The 21,669-nt window shown below is 48.8% G+C and overlaps 1 long non-coding RNA gene across 1 annotated transcript; it reads left to right on the forward strand.

Moving 5' to 3' along the window:
* The first annotated feature begins 16,756 nt into the window (after positions 1-16,756).
* Positions 16,757-21,310, forward strand: LOC112552086. The gene is made up of 3 exons (XR_003096440.1): positions 16,757-16,960; positions 17,746-17,827; positions 20,602-21,310. It is a non-coding gene; the product is annotated as an uncharacterized LOC112552086 (long non-coding RNA).
* Positions 21,311-21,669: the final 359 nt, after the last annotated feature.

Consider the following 21,669-nt stretch of genomic DNA (forward strand, 5'->3'; position numbering starts at 1 on the left):
CCAAGTCGCTGATAAAGAAATTGAACAATACAGGCCCGAGGACCGAGCTCTGGGGGACTCTGCCCACATCCCTCCATGTCGAATATGACCCATCCACCACCACTCTCAGGGGTGGGTGTGGTCCCCTAGCCAATTCGCGACCCATCTGACTGTGTAGTCATCAATGCCACAGTCACCTAGCTTTTTAATGAGAATGGGGTGGGAGACAGTGTCAAAGGCCTTTCTAAAGTCCAGAAACACTACATCCACCGCGACACCTGCGTCCAATGATTTCGTGACCTGATCGTAGAAGGCTATCAGGTTGGTCTGACAGGACCTGCCCTTAATGAACCCATGCTGGTTGCCCTTGAGCATCCTCCTTCCTGCAGGTCCCTCCCAGATGTGCTCCTGGATAATTTTTTCAAAGAGCTTCCCCAGGACTGAAGTAAGACTAACAGGCCTGTAGTTGCCTGGGTCCTCCCTCCTCCCTTTTTTGAAGATGGGGACCACATTGGCCTTCTAGTCTTCTGGCACCTGGCCAGAGCACCACGAGTGCTCGTAAAGCCGTGCCAGGGGCCTCGCGATGACCCCTGCCAATTCTCTCAGCACCCTGGGGTGGAGAGCATTTGGACATGCTGATTTGAACACATTCAGCCCCTCCAGAAGTTCCCTAACTCAGTCCTTCCTGACCCTAGGCCTGGCGGAGTCATTCCTGAGTCAGTCCTGTATCCCGGTGGGGGAGAAGTCCCAGTCCCTGCTCAGAAAAATGGAGGCAAAGAATTTGTTAAAAAGGTCTGCTTTTTCATCTGGTGCAACCACCAGATTGCCAAGCGTATCCTGCAGGGGCCCCACGTTGCCTGGTGCCTTCTTTTTTACTCCCTATGCATTCAAAAAAAGGACTGTTTGTTGTCCTTGATCCTTGTTGCTAGCCCTAGTACCATCTCCGCCTTAGCTTTCCTAACAGCCTCCCTACATACTCTTGCTATGGAGGTATACTCCTCTTTGGTGATAGCACCCCCTTCCACTGGATGTATGCCTCCTTTTTGGATTTCAGACATTCCTGAATGCCTTTGGTAAGCCAAGGTGGCTTTTGAGCACTCTTGCCCCCTTTGACTCGCGTTGGGACTGTCACCCCTTGGGCTCGGAGGATCGTCTCCTTAAGGAACGACCACTCATCATGGACACCTAGTTCCTCTACTCTCTGGTACTGCAGTGCCTCTCCTACCAATCTCTTCAACTCATTGAAGCCAGCCCTCGCTCATTGAAGTCAGCCCTCTGAAGTATATGAGAAGCAAAAGTAATATTTTTATGAGACCAGCTTCTCCCCATTTATAAGAAAGGGAGAAAGGAGGACCCAGGAAACTATAGGCCCATAAGCCTCACATTGGTCTTGGGGAAAATCCTTGAAATAATTACCAAGGATCACATCTGTGAGGGGCCAGCAGGAGAGATCATGCCCTGGAGAAATCAACATGGGTTCATCAAAGGCAGGTCCTGCCAGACCAACCTGATGGCCTTTTATGACCAGGTAACTAAATCCCTAGATGATGTTGTCGCTGTGGACATAGTCCTTCTGGACTTTAAGAAGGCCTTTGACACTGTCTTTCACCCCATTCTCATTAATAAATTGAGTGACTGTGACATTGATGCCTACACAGTTGGATGGGTCAAAAATTGGCTGATTGGGCACACCCAGAGAGTGGTGGTGGACAGGTTGTACTCGACCCGGTGGGATGTGAATAATGGGGTCCCCCAGGGCTAGGTCCTGGGGCCTACCCTGTTCAACAACGACTTGGACGAGGGGGTGGAAAACATGTTGTCCAAGTTTGCCGATGACACCAAGATGTGGGGAGAGGTAGGCACGCTTGAAGGAAAAGAGAGGCTGCAATGAGATTTAGACAGACTACAGAAGTGGGCGGATGGTAATAGGATGGGGTTCAATGTAGATAAATGCAGGGTGCTGCACCTGGGGAGAAGGAATCCACAGCATACAGACAAGCTGGGGAGCTCCCCCCTTGTGAGCACAGAGGCGGAAAGGGATCTTGGAGTCATTATTGACTCCAAGATGAACATGAGCCGCCAATGCCAGATCGCAGCCAGCAAAGCCAACTGCACCTTGTTGTGCATCCAAAGATGCATCTCAAGCCGGTCCAGAGGTGATACTCCCCCTCTACATGACATTGGTCCGGCCTCAACTGGAGCACTGCGTCCAGTTCTGGACATCGAACTTTAAGAAGGATGTGGCCTGCCTTGAGAGGTTTCAGAGGAGGGCCACCCGCTTGGTTGAAGGGCAACAGGGCAGGCCCTATGAGGAGAGGCTGAGGGACCTGAACCTGTTCAGCCTCAGCAAGCGGAGGCTGAGGGGGGATTTGGTGGCTGCCTACAAACTCATTAGGGGAGATCAGCAGCAAATAGGAAGGGCCCTATTCCCCACTGAAGCACCTGGGGTGACGAGGAACAGTGGCCAGAAGCTGCTGGAGAATAGGTTCAGGTTAGAGATTAGGAGGCACTATTTCACTGTTAGGGTGGCTAGGATCTGGAACCAACTTCCTAGGGCAGTGGTCCTCGCTCCTACCTGGGTAAATTCAGAAAGAAATTGGACAAACACCTGTCTGAGGTCGTGTGATCCCAGTGTGTGCTCCTGCCAGTGGCGGGAGGTCAGACTAGATGATTTGTTCAGGTCCCTTCTGATCCCAAACTACTATGAAACTATGAAGAGTTGGGAGAGATGCTACAAAAGTCCTTAAGCATAAATTGTCTTAATGGGGAAAGCTTGTCTACCATCTCTCCTAACAAATCAGTTTGTTGAATAAGAGATATTACCAACTCCCACTACGAACTGTCCCCTCCCCTACCCCTCAAAAAATGTCACCATTGTTCTGGATGACCATTTAAAAGTAAGAGTCTACTTTCTAACCTGGAAGCCCAATACTAAAAAAAAAATCTTATTGTAATAGAACTGTAAATCTTAGCATGGGAAAAAAACCCTATCTGTGTTCCATTGAAAACTTTCGTTCCTAATAAGAGCCACGAATCTGCCCCATTCTGGAGACAAGAGTAGACAGAGAAACCAGTATCCAAGCTTTTGGATTCAGTCCATTGAGGAGGGTAAAGGGGAAGTGAGAGATTGTTCTTGTGCTCTACAGTTGGAATAATTTGTGCTTTTTAATCAGTGTTTAAATTTAGGCCTGATGCACATTACATTTATTGTATTAACTAGTTAATTGCACCAGAAACTTAGAGATGCTGCACATGCAAACTAATTATCACATAATAAAAATGAGCAACCAGCCACAAAAGTGTTCCTTGAAAAAATGTTGAACACTTTTGTAGCTGGTTTCTCTCAAACTTTAATTTGAGCATGTGGAATATCACACATAGGGTGATAGTGTTTGTCCAGGTCCTCCAGCATCCCAGGGTAGACACTCTCCCTTCCTGCAAGGGAACCCTCTGTGACTGTTATGGGCACTGGGCATATCTGTTACTTTAAGATGGGAGGAGGCTCTAGAAGGAGCTTAGTCAGCAAGCATGGGGAGCACCTTACCGTTAGACTCCGACTCCATGCAGCACCCACTGACTAGGGAGACGATGATCCAATTGCTGATGGCTCCTGTTACTCATTACCCAGAGCAAGCAGGGAGCAATCACCAGCACACATTGCTCACAACAGCTTTATTCAAAATGGAGATAGCTTCGGGCGAGCTCCCTCACAGACACACAGCCTGTGAAACCAGGGAGCATCAGTGAACATTAGTTCTTTACACATTTTATACACTTTGATTCATGTTCATTAACTTTTATTTCACCTTTGCCCCTTCTTTGGTTCCACCCATATCTCCTCCTCTCTCAAGCTCCACCTCTGTTTACTGTTTACTTCATTAACATGGAATTACCTGTGCATTTAACACATTTACATGCCTCTCTGCTAAGAGCGCATGCATAAGACTTTGACCTCCACTTCCTCCAGTCACTTGCTGGTTCTTTCTGGTTTTTTGTTGACTCCTTCTTCATCTCCAAGGTTTTGCTTCTGCTTTATCTCCTGATGATAGCTGGTGGGCTGCATCTTGTTCTTCTTACACCATATATCCTACACACTACCCCATTGTTAGGCAACTGCTTGCCTAAGTATTTGCAATGTTACTTTTAATATATCATTTTGTCTTGTGGTCAGCAGCTTTTGCTGAGACACAGATAAAAGCCTTTATTCAGCTGCAAATCCAGTGCTCTCTGTAACAGGGACTCACGCAGGAGCCCTGTTACTTAGGCTAGGTCAGGCAAGACTGACCCAATGATGAACCCTGCCGGGTGGAGAAAATTACACACCCCAGACAAGATCAGGTGATTAGCCTGCCAAAACTGGCATAAAGCTGGTGGCAGGGCAGTGACTAATTGCCTTCAGGCATGAGAGGACAGCGAGGGGCAGCCAAAGCCCCAGACAGAGAGGAAAGACAAGAAGCTCACCTGACAACTTTAGGAAGATACCAGGATCTCGGGACCTGAGACTGAGAGACACCAGGTAAGCCGTGTACCTTGTAACTCCAGCAGCTCTGGTGAGTGAAGAGAGAACTGGGGCTGGGCAGAACAGCATGGCAGGGGAACCCTGAGCAGCAATAGGGACCCCAAGACTTTGGTCTGGCAGGAGGATTTCATGCCAGTTCAGGTTCCAACCCCAGATTGGCATTGTCGCCGAGAGTGGTAGTGTGGGAAACAGGAGCAGCCAGGACCGCTCTTGATATGCGGCGGATGCGAGAGACATTGGGAACGTGCCTAGTTAATGAGATAATCGGTGCTTGGAATGTTCAGCGCTACATTGTATCTGTGAAGCGTTTGGTGCCGAGTTATCTGTCCGGCAACCCAGATGTGCCTCGCTAATGAAGTAATTAGCGAGGCTATTGTTCTGGAGCTACTTTATTTTGAAACAATAAACCAACAGTGAGCATGTTCCATCAAGGTGGTATTTATTGATCACTAGCCTTGAAAAGATCACTGTTCTCCCTCATTTTCTTTCAATCCAAGTCGTGGCAGACAAGAACAGAAGAAAGACAAAGCTAAGATCACCCATCCCACTTACACTCCCCAAGATCCAAATATTGTCACCAGAAAGGGGTGAGGTTTAACTGAGAGATAAGCCCAGGGCCAGAGATGGGGCAGGCACTCACCCTGACTGCTGACATGGAAGGAGCTCCTGAGCAAGCAGTAGACAGGGAGATGGTACTCCCAGGGGTTAAGAGAAGGCACACTCTGGTGACCATTTCACCTGTTGTAGGGCCCCCTTTTGAAGGAGATCAGTTAGGGGGCCCGTGAGGGCTGCAAACTGGGGAATAAACCACCAATAATAGCTAGCCAAGCCTAAGAAGGATTTTACCTGTCTTTTTGTTGCGGGTACTGGGGATTGTACCAGGGCCTGTACCTTGTCTATCAGAGGCTAGCCCTTACTGTTGCCCAGGATATGCCTAAGATCCTTAGTCTTGGTCTTGCCTAGGTGACACTTGGTTGGGTTGACCATAACTCCTGCCATATGGACTGATTGTAGGACTGGCCTTACTCCTTGAATATCCTGTCCATCAGTTGTTGGGGCACCATGGAGTCCAAAAGGGAGAGTTCAAAAGTGACATAACCTCCATAGGGTGGTGAAGGCCATCATTTCATGGGATGCAGGGTCCAGGGGAATCTGCCAGTACCCTTTTGCTAGGTCCAAGGTGGATATATACTTGGCATGGCCAATTCCTTCTACCAGTTCATCTATCCTAGGCAAGGAGTATGCATCACATTTCAAAACCACATTGATCCTGTGAAGGTCAGTGCGGAAGCTGACAGTGCAGTCAGGCTTTGGGACCAGTACAGTAGGGCTGCTCCATTCACTCGCAGACTCCTCTATTACCCCCAAGTCTACCATTTTTGTCATGTCTTGCCAGACTGTGTCCCTTAACCATGCCGGAATTCATGAGCATACTTTTTGGATGATGATGCCAGGCTTGAATGTAATCCAGTGCTCCACCAATGTGGTATTACTGGGTTTCTCCATGAGCATCTCCATAAACTCCATCAGCATGGTGTTCATATCTCCCTGCTGAGCCAAGGTTAGTCCCTCCCCCAAAAGGGGCCCTCCTGGAGGATTGGTGGGAGGATCCTGTGCCCCTGAGGTGGTTGTCTCCCAGTTCAGGGTCATCAGGCAGGCTTCTTGGCCAATCCAGGGTTTTAAGAGCTTGCCATGGTACACCTGTGACTCATGCCACTTCCCTACAAGGCGTATTTCATAGTAGCCTTGCCCAACATGCCACAGTACTTCGAACAGGCCTTGCCATTTGACCAATAGTTTGGTTTCTGGTGATGGCAGCAAGAGCAGCACTCAGTCTCTCAGCTGATATATCTGTAGTCAGGCCCCTTTACTATAATGTTGTTCTTGTCTGTACTGGGCAGCTTCCAGGTTTTCTTTCATGAGTGCCCCCACCAGATCCAGCTGTTCACGCAACTTTAGCATGTATTGTACAATATTCTGTGTAGTGGAGACCTGAGACTGCCACAATTCCTGCAGTAAGTCCAGCACCCCTTGGGGCTGTCTCCCGTATAACAACTCAAATGGCAAAAAGCTTGTAGAGGACTGGGGCACCTCATGAATGGTGAACAACAGGTAGGGGGAGTAGCCAGTCCCAATTCTGAGGCTAACTGGCTACAAACTTCTATAACATTCCCTTTAATATCTGGTTAAATCGTTTAACAAGTCCATTGGTTTGGGAGTGGTACACCGAGGTCTTGATTGAATGAACTTTGAACAACCCTGAAACCTCTTGCAACACTTGGGACAAAAAACAAACAAACACATACCTTGGTTGATTAAGGCCTCCTTTGGGATACCCACCTAGGAAAAGATTTGTGTCAATTCCAAGGCCACACTTTGGGTGGATGCTGACCAAATTGCCAAGGCCTCTGGGTAGCAAGTGGTGTAGTCCATGAGTACTAATATGAATCGAGTGCCTTGCGAGCTGGGTTCTAGTGAGCCAACTAAATCCACCCCGACCTGCTCGAACTGGGTATCAACCAAGGGGACAGGCACCAATAGGGCTCTGGGACCAAGCTGGGGCACTACCAACCGATACTCGGGGCACGAGGCACGGTACTTCTTGATCTTGTTATACACTCCAGGCCAGAAGAATCTTGCCAGCACACATAGCTCTGGGTTTTCTCTTGCCCTAGGTGACACCCCCAGGGTACATCATGGGCCAGTCTTAGAACCTGCTTGTGGTAAGACCAGGGCACCAACAGCTGGGACTGCCAAGTTCTTGTGCCTCCCCTCCATCTTTGGTCATTCAGACTAGGAGGTCCTCCTGTAGTTCAAAATGTGGGTCTTGGCTATTCTGGCAGGGGTTGAGGGATGGCTCGGTAGGCTTGGGCCAACTGTCCATATAACCTCACTTACACAGGGTCCTTTTCTTGCTCCTGCAAAAAATCCTGGCCCATACCCAGTTCCAGTTCAAGTGTGGGCTCAGTAGGCCTTGGCACATTACCCCCCGCCAATCTCTGGAGGATCTAAATTACATTGGCCTGCAATACCCATCCCTGAGTGCTTTTGTTGTCCAAGGAGGGTTTCTTGCCAAGCCCGCTTCCATTCTTGGTGTGATTAGGGTTGTGGCCCAAACAGCTCTGGGTCCAAAAACAGCTCTAGGTCAAGCATAGGCTGTGCTGGGTTGGGACCCACTGGGGCCTTCTGCATTCGGCGGGCTTTCCACAGCAGGTGACTCATCAAGCCCTAGTTCCAACCCACTACCACAGGATAGGCCCAACAGGAGGCCACAGCAGCACCCACTTGGCCCTCACGTGCACCAGTTGATAGTTTTAGATAAGCCACAGGGTAGGGCTAGGTGTCCCCATAGATACAGGTCACATGAGTACATTCCCCATAGGGATGTCTTCGGCCTTCACGTATTGGGCCTGAACAAGCGTCTAGTCTGAGCCAGAGTCCACGAGCCCATCAACTCAGACCTCTCCAATCTTTATGGGGGCAACATAGCTGCACATGTCAGAGTCCCCTCCCCCCCGTTTCTAATGCGATATGCAGATGAGTACCCATAGCCCATCTGGAGACAATCTTGGACCTGGTGCCCTTTCTCCCTGCATTGGAAACAAGTTAGTTGGGCATCTGACCTTTGGTTCAGATTGCAGGGTGGCTTCAGGGGTACCAGTACCCTGGCAAGGTCAGCTGCCAGTCCCTCTCTGAGCTGGTGTTGGGGAGGTGATGGGCCCTCTCCACATCATCCCCACAGACACTCTGTGTCCACTGGGCTTTCCCCTACTACTTAAAGGCTGACTCCATCAGAGGTCCCGACACTTCACATCCACCCCAAGAAAGTCCTCTGCCCTAGTAGTGGCTTCTTTTAGAGTGGCCACGCAAAGGCATTATTCTCACTTGTGCATCTCTACAAGGAGGATAATGCAAAATTGCTCCAGTGCCACCAGTTCTGCAATCTTCCCCACTGATCGGTTACCTGGGTGGAGCCACCAGGTACATCAATCCTTTAGTCTCTGAGCCATAGCTTGGGGATGGTTGTGGGAATCTCAGGCCTCAGTTCTAAACCAGCCCTGGTAAGCATCCTCAGTGAGGCTCAGGCAATCAAGAATTGCCACTTTACTTATCCTGTAGTCTCGAACCGCCTCCAACCCCAACATGTGATAAGCAGGTTGGGCTTCCCCCGTAAGAAGTGGGGCCACCCACATGGCTCACGTGTCCCAGACCCACTCGTATGCCTCTGCCACACATTCAAACGTGGCTAAAAAGGCTTCTGGGTCATCGGCTGGCCCCATCTTGGTCAGAACCCCAGGCTTGCTCTTAGGGTGTACAGGGTCTCCACCCCCTTGACCCAGGTTCTGCTGTCATACCACTTGCTGTAAGAAATCCTGCTATTGCAATTGCAGCTATTTTTGAAATTCCTACTGTTGCTGCTGCAGGTCTTTGAAATCGATGTTGCTGCAGCTGGAGCTAGTGAAATTGCTGCTGTTGCAGCTGGAGCTGCTGCAAAAGAGCCTCTTCCTTTTCCACCCTTGGAGGGAGGGTTCAGATTGACCACATTCTCCACCAGTTGGGCAATAAGGAGGTGTCTTTTGTTGACAATCTTCATCAGAAGTTTTCATATTGAGGTAATCTGAAACAGAACAGAGTTGATATAGCAATTTTGTAAACTTTGAGTATCTAATAGTGAACAAAACTGTAAATTTGCAGCAGCCATCTTGGAATCCAGCTACCACAATGAAAATGTTATGATTGATCTCCTTGATTCATACAATGTTAGTTTCTTATAGTCACGCCATGCTTCACTGACAGTATTCAACATCATACCCAGTGGGACACTTGTCCCCAAAGCCACCAGGCTACTTCAGGCCCTTGTTGGGGCCTTGGCCTTCCCCACTGCTATGGCTGGGCCTTTTTGGCTCAGATCCACCACATTGAGTCTGGCTTCTTGGACTCCAGCCCTTGTCTTGCCCCCTTGGGCTTCTATCTTTCCCTTGCCTGGGCTATGGCTTCTCTAGCCCCTGTCTCTGCCCCTGTTGGGCTCATGGGCTACTTCTTGGACTTCAGGCCCTCTGGCCCCAGGTTCTGCCCTTCCCTGGGCTCTGGGCCCTCTGGCTACACTCTGAGCCTGCCCCTAGATGGGCTCAAAGGTGATCTTGTGCCCCTAGGGCACTAGTGGGACCTCCAAAGCCACCTCTCACAGTCCCACCCAAACCATCAGTTAGCAAACTGGCTATAACACAAATCCTATTCCTTCAGGCTGTGTAACTAACCTTTAAGTACCAGGCTTTACCCCTGTTAGCTTATAGTCTCCAAGGCGGACAGCCCCCAACCAATTTCTCTGATAAAGTCCTCTTCAAGGCAGAGCTTCTTCCCCAACAATGTGCAGAGACCGACTGCACCCTCTGTCTCCAGATCTGGCCTCTTATATTTCCTGTTTCCTAAGGCCTGCCATGCAGGTCAGGTGACTTCCTTGTCAGCTGACTTGCTGTGGCAAAAGTGGGAGGCCCCCAGCCAGCCACAGTGCTTGTCTCCCACTGCCTCTAGGCACGCTGCTTGCCTAGTTTATCTGCCATGCCTTGCTGTTAAGTAATTATGATCTTAATTAGGCGAGAGGCTGCCCATTCTGGGCCCTAGTGTCTAGGGCCTTCAGTACACTCTCCTACCTTCCCTTACGTGTCCCATGCCTCGCAGATGTTTCTAACAACTGTGTAAAGCTCCAGCCTGAGGCCGGGCCCAACTCATTACAGTATTAGGCCTTTCACAACCTGCCTTGTTACGGGCCACACACATACTGCTTCCCTCTCACTGAGGCCTCTCATACTCCACTGTCTCTCACACGATCTCTTTCATACTGTCCTTGCTGGGCCTCACTCGTACCACTTCTTTTTCCCGGGGGCACACTCACCCTGCCCTCACCCGGAGGGTCCTCAGGCTTGATTCCCTTCACTCCCTGGCCAGCAAGTGCACGGCCTTTTCAACATCTCCAACTGCCCTCATCTGAATGAACACTGGGCGGTTTGCAAAATACTGCATCAACTCTGTCCCTGTCTCTTAAACAGGTAACTCCCTGCAGCTGCTCTCTATACAGGGCTGCCGACTCACCCCCTCATTTCTCTGCGGCTTCTCCTCTGCCACCCTTCAATCAACCTCAGGCCCACCTGTAGCCTCAGGTGCCTGAAGTCTTACCTAGATCAAATCTGGTCCCCCAAGTTAATAGGACCTCCACTCATGCCCCCTACTCACAGGGCCTCAACTCATGCCCCCCTACTCATAGTTTCATAGTTGTTAGGGTTGGAAGGGTCCTCAATAGATCATTGAGCCCAACCCCCTGCCCTGGGCAGGAAAGAGCACTGGGGTCATGAGAATAGGATGAGATACCGTATCAAAGGCCTTCTTAAAATCCAAGTAGATGACATCTACCTTGACTCCTGCATCTAAGCTTTTTGTGACCTGGTCATAAAAAGAAACAAGGTCCAGCAGGATCTACCTGCTATGAACCTGTGCTGGTTGCCCTTCAGCATTATTTTTCTTGCTGGGCTCCCACAAATGTGATCCTTAATAGTTTTTTCAAAGGTTTTCCCAAGGATAGAGGTGAGACTAAATGGCCTATAATTACCCGGATCCTTCTTCCTCCCCTTCTTGAAAATAGGAACCACATTGGCCCTTTTCCAGTCCTCTGGGACCTGACCTGAGCCCCAAGAGTACTCAAACAGCTGTGCCAGTGGCTGTGCTATGACATTGGCCAATTCCTTCAGCACCCTTGCATGCAGGTCATCTGGGCCTGTTGATTTAAACGCATCCAGCCCCTTCAAATGTCCCTTTACTAAGTCGGTGCTGACCATTGGTAGGCTTGTGTTCCTTCTGTGCCTATCTATAATGCAATTGGGAGATCTGTCTTGATCCGTGTTCAGGATTACAGAGGCAAAACACTCATCGAAGAGTTCAGCCTTGTCCCTCCTATCTGTCACCAATTGCCCTAGCCTGTCCTGTAGGGGTCCTATGTTACCTTGCACCTTCTTTTTGCTCCCTATATACCTGAAGGACTTTTTGTTGTCTTTAATTTTTGTTGCTAGCCTGAGTCCCATTGCTGCTTTGGCCTTCCTAACCGATTTCCTGAAAGTGCGAGCCAAGTAGGTATACTCCTCCTTGGTAGCTACCCCCTGCTTCCATAGCCTGTATGCCTCTTTGTTTGCCCCTAGGTTTTCCTGGATTTCCCTGTTCATTCAAGAGGGTTTCTAGGCCCCTTTGCCCCCTTTTATGCGCAATGGGATTGTCTCCTGTGGCCAAAGGATTGCTCCCTTGAGGAACAGCCGCCCTTCCTGGACTCCCATTACACCAGTGCTCTTGATCTTCAATGTCTCACTCCAATACTTGCAGGGCCTAAACTCAATGCTCCGCCCCCATTTCTGGGGCCCGGGGCCGAACACCCCTACAGGCTCAGATGTCCCTCATCAGTGTGCCTAGCCCACAACTGTCCTTCTCCCCCCAGGGTCTTACACCCTAAGTGGGGTCAGGTGGCCACAGCTGTGCCTGGCCCCACCACCTACACTGCAGGGCCTTGCTCCCACCGAGGCTCAGGTGCCCCACATGGGCGTGCCTGGCCCTAACTCCCTCCAATGTTATCTAGTAACCCACCAGATGGTGGGGGCAGGGGTTTAGGCGCCCTAACCTGCCTTTCACCTGGATGGTCCTGAACTCCCTTCTAGTCAGCACAGAGGCAGAAAAGGCTCTTGGAGTCATTATTGATTCCAAAATGAACCTGGGCTGGCAATGTGGGGACACGGTCAGGAAGGCTAACTGCACCTTGTCATGAATCCACAGATGCATCAAGAGCAGGTCCAAGGAGGTGATCCTCCACCTCTATGTGACACTGGTCAGGCCACAGTTGGAGTACTGCATCCAGTTCTGGGTGCCGCACTTCAGGAGGGATGTGGACAGCACCGAGAGGGTCCAGAGAAAGGCCACCCACATGATCAGGGGGCAGCAGGGCAGGCCCTACGAGGAGAGGCTACAGGACCTGAACCTGTTCAGCCTCCACAAGACAAGGCTGAGAGGGGATCTGGTGACCATCTACAAGCTGGCTAAGGGGGACCAGCAGGCATTGGGGGAGTCCGTTTTTCCCCGAGCACTACTGGGAGTAATGAGGAATAACAGCCATAAGTTGACCGAAAGTAGATTCAGGCTAGATATCAAGAGGCACTACTTCACAGTCAGGGCGGCTAGGATCTGGAACCAACTTCCAAGGGAAGTGGTGCTCGCTCCTACCCTGGAGGTCTTCAAAAGGAGGCTAGATAGTCACCTAGCCGGGGTCGTTTGACCCCAGCATTCTTTCCTGCCCATGGTAGGGGGTCAGACTTGATGATCTGCTCAGGTCCCTTCCAACCCTACCTACTATGAAACTATGAAACCTGGCATTTGCTAGCCCTGTCCTGCCACAGGCAGGACCACAAGAACTCCCTATCCTGGCAGGGTGCAATTTTAGATCATGTTCAGGACCAGGAGCCTCCAAGCCACCCCATAGCTCCTGCCTTTACCTCCATGTTGTCTCCAGAGCAGCCGCTCCACCAGGCGATGTTCCTTCCTCAGCGCCAGGCAGCAACTGCTAAATCCAGCCCTGCTGGTCTGAGGCTTAAGATGGCCACTCATCAGGACTGGGCTGCACCTGCCTGCTGCCTGGCCCAGTTCTTAAAGTGGCAGAGCACCCTGAGTGCTCTGACACCCAACTTCCCCCTTAAAAATGGATCCTGGGGAGGACTTTCCTTGCTGCTCAGTCAGCAAGCTCCCACAGAGCTTGCAACATCCCCAAGTGGTGAGCACCCCCACTGGTGCTCTGCCACACACCTTCCCTTTTAAGAATGAGTCACTGGGGTTTCACCTGGCTGCATTACCTGCCAGCCCTTCTCCCACTTGCTGCAGCCCAATCTACATGGCAAGCACCCTCCTAGTGCTCCGCCACACTTGCCCACAGGGTCTTTCCTTAACCCCTGCTTTGCAGGTTGCTATAAAAACCTGGTCCTTAAAGTGGCCATGCCACTTTCCACTAACAAGGCAAGGGCTCCCTGTTACAACATACAATAGTAATTTGAGAGAAGGGAAGGAATTTGTTTGGAAAACTGTTGTTTGGGACTAGACTAGAAGAGAGGAAGAGCAGATACACCTCATAAAATGTTCCAGGACAGTTCAAGCCCTGACACTCCTACCCCCAGACCCTTAGGTTAGGGTGTGAGGATTGACCTTTCTCCAGCCCCAGCTAGACTTTACTGCTTCTCTAGGGCCCACAGTCTTCATCCCTCTATACAGTTCTCTAGGTCTCTTGCCCTCTATGCGGTTCATCAGGTGCTCATCCTTGCCTGTCCCAGAAAGGCAGCATCTCAGAGCTACTATCCCTCTATGCAGTTTTCCAGGCACACACTGTACTTCAGCTCAAACTACAGAGTGCCTCACTGGCACCCATGGTGACCTCCTCTCCTTCAACCACCCTTGAACCTCACAGTTGTAAAACAGTCAACATAAACTCAAAGATAAACAGTTATAGAACACAAACTACTTGGTTGTCTGTGCAACTCTTAGCTGAGGTCCTTGCCCCTGGAAATCTGGACCAGATTGAGCCTCTAGTCCTAGGCTCAGTCTTATAATGGCCACTTTCTCCTCCCCTTTCCAGTCACCTAACTTGTGACTCCCTGGCAAGAGGGCCCAGGTGGTGTTAATTATCTAAATCAGCGGGCTAGTATGTCACTGTTTGCAGCTTACTGGCTTGGCCCTGTAGCCCTTTATCTCTGCTGCAGACCTGCTGCCCTTTTCCAACTAGCTTCCCTGAAAGCTTCACTTGCTTTCTGTAGCAACAGGGGTTCTGTTGCCTGAGATCTCTAACATTTGCCCATGCAGTGGGTCTTAGGGGTCCCCTGTTAAACCTCCAAAAGCTTCACATCACAATGACCATGTTAAGTTATGAGAGAGAATTTCACTTCCCTATGAGGTGCCCTGGGACATAGTCAGGCAGGGCTCAAGATTCTTCCAAGAATGGAACTGAGCATCCCAGAGCTAGACCCCAAGGCAATTTTGTGTCTTTGCCAGCTGTGTGTGATTTATGGGGCTAACTGTTCATTGTGGGTTTAGATTTGGCCCACATGGGAAGGCAGTATTTCTGAGTTGGCTTTGATATTTACGCATCAGCTCATGTTCCTTAATAAACAATGTTGCCTTCATTTTAATACTGGTTTGAGTCCCTTTAGGCTAGGCCAGTAGGGAGCACTATAGAAACATTCACTATGATATTATCTTTGCCATCACACACCACTGTATTGTCTAGCTCCATTTGTTTGCCTTGCACTTATAATGCTGTCATTTATATGTGTGCTCCAGGAGTTTATATGTGTGCTAGAGGATGCTCCGCTCTAATTAAATTGCCCAGAGCATCTCCGTACTGAAAAATGGTGGCGGGGGTGCTTTAACTGATGATGTTGCTCATCATTGTGGATAAATCCACTGCAGCCAAAGCACACCAGTCTGAAACCAAGGAGGGGGAGTAAAATTAGCATATAAAACTTTTGGTCAAATTACCATATTTTCCCCAGGAAAAACACCCACCTTTTTTTCAAAAACTAGCTGCTGAAATTGGAGTGTGCATTATATGTGAGGAAATGTGGTCACAGTAGTTTCTGCCAGGCAAAAGTCTGCATACAATCCACAGAGACTAGAACAATGAGCAGGTTCAGCTCCCTGGTTTAATGGATCTCAACTGGAGTGCCACAGGGCCCCCCTCCAGGGATGCTGTGGTGGCAGTGGCCATGTAAAACTGCCCTGCACGCTCCTCCTGCATTAGGGAGTCTAAGCAGCCTAAAACAGGCAGCAAAGCTGCCTCATGCCCTACAGCTTTTCTGGTCCATTCGCATCCCTTCACCCTCCCCTTTCTTTCTGGAAACAAGTGCAGGTGGAACTGTCCCATCGGCTTCTGTTTCCTGGAGGAGTGTTGGGGGTGTAGGACCAGAATGGCGCTTGTACATGTGACAGGAGTTTAGTCCTCGGGGTCTCATTTTATGCCCCCTAAATTGAAATGGTTGGTTTTAATTTTTTCCATCACTGTATACACGCGATCACTCAGAAATCTCATAAAATGCTCACCGTGCTATTCACAGTAAATTACTGCAGGTGGCACCACTGATCTCATAGTACTAAAGTACAGCACGGGGTGCCCACAGCTCACAGCACACTGATTTGTACAAATCACCAAAACTTGTGCTGTTTCATTAATTTAGATAATTTAATTAAGGCTCATTTCATGACTTTGATTAATTTCATTTTTTACACATATATTTACACTTTTTTTGTTAATTTATGTTATTGGTTTATTGGTTTACCAATATTTTAAATTTTTAAATTATTTTTTATTCTTATTTTATTTTTATTCTTTTTGTTCCTGTCTTTATTTTTATTCTCACCTTAGGACATGTGTAGATGAAATGATATTTCCTGTTTACGCTAATGCAACTGCGGTTGTATTTGTACAACCTAGGATTTCCTGCCTGTGACAGTTGTAGGGCTTGCTACTGCTGCCCTAAGCTTGTTTTCCTACAGGCCGTGACAGGGTGGACCTCAGCTTTGGATCACCTGGTCTGCCAGGAAGTTGATCTTGTGTTTCTCGCCTGCCACGACTTTGATGAAATTATATTCTAGGAGGCAATGCCCAAGGTGATCTTACCCAGTCTCAATCCTTGTTTTCTTCTGTGGGGCTCCAAACCTCCCCTTTACTCCAGCCTAGCCTCTCCAGATGGTGCTCTCAATCCTTTGCAGCCAGGTCACAATACTACTTGTTAATTTATTATTCTGCCCTCTCTCACCAGGGTGACCTTTGGCTTTGGTTAGGTGCATCCCTTCCAGGGCTGGCCTTGGCCTGTACTCAAGTTTAAAAAAAAAAAGGAAAAAGAACCAAAAAAGCCCAACCCCAACTGCTCTCAGTCTCCTTATCAGGCTCAGTCCATGTCCCCTTCACCCGGGGTCAGGCTCTCAAAGCCCAATCACAACAGTGAAATAAATCAATTAGTCCAGTCGCTGTTCTGCATAGTCCTGCCCGGATTCCTTGTGAACATTCAGTCACAATGGGATCTCTCCCATGTGCAGCAAGGCTCTAACCTGGAACAGCAGTTTCCTCAGGCCTCTCCTCCAGTTCCTCAGCTGACACTCTGCTCCAGAGATTATCAACAGCTGTGTGTGTGCAGGCCTCCACCTGCCTCCTTCTCAGGGTCACTCCCTGAGCGTTCCTTTGGAAAATTTCGCAACCCTTGCGTGAGAGATGCTCAGCTGCTCCTCTCTCTGCGGCTTGCAGGGGACTAACCCCCCTCTGCCCCTCTCTGGGGTTGGAAATACTTCTGGGCAGCCTCTCTTCTCCAATCCTGAGTGAGATGCTGCTCCAGAAGTGTGGTGAATGTTTCTCTTCCCTTCCAGTCTCCAGCTGCAGCCCTGCCAGCCCTCCATGCTGTGAGTATTGTTTGTTTTCACTCTCTCTATCTGTTGCTGCAGGCTGCTTTTCTTCTCCTGACCTCCCCTGCCCAGCATGTAAGGCACCTTGGGTCTTTTGTTTGCTCTCTCTCACTCCTTCATACTGCTGCTCTAAAAGTCCATTTAGTGTCTTAAACTAACACTACTTGGAGACGTGTTAATTTGCGACTCTCTGCAGTTACACCGCCCCAACTATGGATTTGCTTGTGCAAACTGCCAGAGACTCCAAAGACTTCTAATTAATCCCCTTCACCACGAGGGGGCTCTGTGTTCCAGCCTTTAGCCAGTAAGTGATGCTGTGTGTTCTTTTTTACCCTCCTTTGCTCCTAACTCCTCCCCCCCTCCCTTCTATCTCACAGCACACAGGGAAGTGGCCACAGGTCCAGGTCGGGTCTGCTCAGCAAAATTATTATTTTTATTTTAACAAAAAGAAATAGGGGAGGAAGCCAATAATCCCTTAATTTACTACCCCCTCTTAATTCTTCTGTCCCCCACTGCCACCTATAGTGTATGTCCTGCTGCCCCCACTCCCGCCCACGTACCCCCCTGTCCTCCCACCTCCTGATGTACCCTCCATCTGCGCCCCCCCGCACTTCTCCCCCTCCCCCATGTGCTGCCACTGCAGTGGACATAGCTCCCGATGACAGCTGCAGCATCACCATAACGGTACATATTTTGCAAGTATTTTGAAACTTTGGAGTGAGCGGTTACATGACTTCCTTCAATATCACAAACCTTCTGAAACTTATCACATTCCATTTCAGAACCATGACCAAAAGTCCAGGGGCAGGACGCTGCCTGCCAGACCCGATGCCCAGGATATTCAGTGTCCTGGGTGATATTTAGGTAATATGTCCCACTGACCTTGTGTGCGTGTGTGGGGGGGCGGGGGCAAAAGTCTGGTTTTTCAACTGTGCTCCAAACCCCCTCCTCTTCCTCTTCCTCTTCTTCCTCTTTCCCCCTCCTTGCAGAAAACTTTTGCAAGTGTAACTCACTGGGGGGCGGGGCAGAGGGGCGCAACCACTAATGAAGAGAGTGAAAGAAAGACCTTTATGTGTAGATTTGCAGTTTTTAATTTTTTTTTTTTTAATATTTTCTATATATTTTATATTGTGAAGGTGCTGGGGAGCAAGATCCCCTTTTTTGAATAAAGCCTTTAGAATAGAGTGTTTTATTTTTGCTCTATATATGTGTCATGTTTTCTTTGGGGTGGGTGGATGGGGTGGTTTTCAGAGACCACACCTGCCTTAGTGTGGGGATGCTGTGCTTGGGGCTTTTATGGAGTCATGGCATTACTGGAAAGAGTTGCAATGAGTTGCAGGGTAGACTGTTATGGAGGGAGCTTGAATGCTTGTTAAGTGTTAGGGTGCAGCCAGCATTTCTTGTAAGGAAAAAAGACAAAACAACCCCACCCACCCCCAGTGCCAAGCAGGCAATCTGCAAAACTACTCCATGCATGGACCTTCCAGGGCCTTTAGCAAGTCTTTAAAGACTTGCTAAAGTCTTTAAAGACTTGCTAAAGTCTTTAAAGACTTGCTAAAGTCTTTAAAGACTTGCTAAAGTCTTTAAAGACTTTAGCAAGTCTTTAATGTATTATAATGCATTTCATATGCATGGCCACCAGGGGGGGTGGGGTGGGCGGTTGGGGTTAACGCCTGCTGCCACAGCTCCAAAACAGCTTCTTTTATTTTCTGACCCCCTGGCAGTTTTTTCTTTGCAGGCTGTACTCTTATGGGAGGTGTGATGCAATTTTTTTTCCCAATACTTTCTTTGCAATGCAATATTTTTCTTTACAAAACCCTGCATGCAGCACCTTTTGGAGCTGGGTAGCACCTTTTGGAGCCAGGTTTGCCACCTTCTCCCCACAGCCAGCTTCAACCTGCTCCCCCCCAGAGAGAGCTCATCAGATTTTGGTCAGGACTGCTTTGTTCTCCCTTGCCAGATCTCTCTGCTCAGCCTTCTCAAAGGATAGGGAGAAGGTGAGAGGGAAATGAAGAGCAGCACTCCCAAGGCAGCCCAGGGTAATCTGTTCAGCTACCTCTACACCTCTACAGAATCAAGTGTATTCAAAGAAAGCATCATTGTGGGAGAACTTATTTTCATCCAAATTCAAAAAATTTATAATACCTCCTTCTCCTACACTAGTTATTGGCATGACCTCATCAGATGGGTCTCAGTTACCTCAGGGAGTCACCCCATCAGGGAGCTGCTAATCAGCCAAGGCCAGGGTTTCAAAAAGCGCTCTGCTCCCTATAGAGAGGCCAGAAGTGTTATGCAGCAGATGGCTATCTCCAGACATATTACTGAGGTGCCTGGAGGGGAGGCCAACCAGTCTGAAATACGGGCCCTGACCAGCTTTGTGTCTAGCCTGGGAAGCTACTGCACTCCTGCCCCTGGCCAGCTGCAAACTGTTCCCCTGCTCCTAGGTCCATTTCCTGAAAGCAAGCAGGAGCAAATACAAATCAGAATTTTTTGTTCCTCATCTTTATTTTTTTCACAATAACTTGAATTTCAATCAATTTGATTGAGAAATCACAATAAAGCTAAAACAGTATACACATTTTTGCTTTACTCAACGTTGGTAGTCAACTGGTGAATACTTTTTTTACAGTACAGCCATTACCAGCAAACACAATACAATAGGAAAAACACCAATTCACAATATTCTCCCAACATCCCTTGAGTAATCCTTTGATATTCCCTTCAGTATTACTACTATCGGGCAACTGTTGTTGTATAATAAGTGTAAATGTTCTCTTTCTCTAATTACATGCAGTATTTCACTTGGTAAGGGATGGATGGTGGTGGGGCAAGAGGGAGGCAGGCAGGCAGGCAGTCAGCCTGGTTACTGACCATGTCCCAGCAGTGTTTTATTTTTGGTCTATATGGCATGCATGGCCAGTGGGGAGCGGGTGGGGTGGTTTTCAAAGAGCTGATGATGACTACGTGACTTTTATGGAATCATGGCATTACTGGAAGGTTGTAGGGTGGGCTGTTATTGGATGGAGGAAAGTTGAATGCTTGGCCAGTACTAGTATGTAGCCAGCATTTCTTGCAAGAAAGAAGACTAAACAACACCCCCCCCCCAAAAAAAAAAAAAAGGCAAGCATGGACCTCCCAGGGCCTTTAGCCTTTAGCAGCTCTATAAAGACTGTAGCAATGCGTTACAATGTTCTCCACCAGAAGCGGGTTGGGTGGGTGGGTAGGTGGATGGATGGGGGAGAGGGAGGGAGGCAGGCATCTTGCACCCCTTCCTGGTTACTGAGCATGTCCCAGCAGGAAGATGGCTGGGTAAAGGGGGAGGGGGCAGGCCCGGTCCCAAAGAGGCCCCCTCAGGTGGAAATACATGGTCCAACTTAGCTGGCTGGCTGAGCTGGGCCATGCTAATATCTGTTACATAGTAATGTTTGAATTTTTGCTGGCCACAAAGGTTAGGGAAGGAGAGATGGATGGATGGGGGAGAGGGAGGAGGAGAGGGAGGAAGGGAAGCAGGTAGGTGCTGTTTTATAGAGGTTTTACAATATTTTATATTGTAAAGGTGCTGGGGAGGAAAATCACCCCTTCTGTTATACTACTTTCTGTTATCCTTATTTATTTAAAATCTTCCTTCCTTCCGCAAGTCAGAGAAGAAACTCAAGGAGACAGAAGCCTCAAGGAGACAGAGTGGTAGGTGAGTGGAAGTCAGAAGACATGTACCGTAGTCCAAATTTGCTGGGACATGGCCAGTAACCAGGAGGAGGATGAAAAGACTAAAATAGGCCTGCAGAACCATACTTGAGCTGATGCTCGGGCCAAAGCCTGTGAAGAAAGTTCAGTTTCCTTTGTGGCCAGCAACAATTTGAAAGTTACAAGGTGCAACGGAGAGGTGTAAGGCAGAGGTGGGCAAGTGGGGTGAAGAGCCTGTAGGCATGGGCCTACTACCTGGACCCCAGGAGGGAATTTGCTGGAGCACTTGGCCAGCAACCAAGAAGAAAGCCTCCACATTTGTGGACAGCAACAAACCTGTACTTACAATTCCATAATATGCTCATTAGCCAATAGGGCCAGCAACCAGGAGGAGGGCTAGAATAATATAAAATGGATCTGCAGAACTTGGACAACTCTTACCATACTTGAGCTGATGCTCGGGCCAAAGCTTGCAAAGAAAGCCTCCGTAATTCAAGTAGTACACAGAAGAGAAGCCTCAGCAGTACTTGTAGCCAGCAACCAGGAGGAGGGTGAGAATAATACAAAATGGACCTGCAGAACTTGTGCAACAATTCAAGTTGACAGAAGAGAAACCCTAGCAGTACTAGTGCCCATAACAAATTAAAATATTAAAATGTGTAAAGGCAATTTATAATTCTTAATATTTCATCATTCTTAATAATGTACTTATTTACTTCAGTACGCATTCATTACACATGTCTTTATGTGCTTATCAATGAACATGAGTCCCCTCAATAATATGCTTTATATTGCACAGTGTCCTATTGAAAATAGCCTCAGCTGCATTTGTGGCCTGGCCAGCAACCAAGGATGAGGGCGAGAAGAAAGCATTGCCCTCCTCCTGGCGCGGCATCAGGCTCAGAATTCAGTACTTTTCCACAAGCCAGAAGGCCCAGCCATGGGAACAGAGGGACCTAGAGAGGAGCTTGCTCATTATTATGGCCAGTAACCAAGAGGTGGGTGTGCCCGCCTCCGCTCGA

This window comes from Alligator sinensis, unplaced genomic scaffold (genome assembly GCF_000455745.1).
Source record: "Alligator sinensis unplaced genomic scaffold, ASM45574v1 scaffold295_1, whole genome shotgun sequence".
Taxonomy (NCBI): Eukaryota; Metazoa; Chordata; order Crocodylia; family Alligatoridae; genus Alligator; species Alligator sinensis.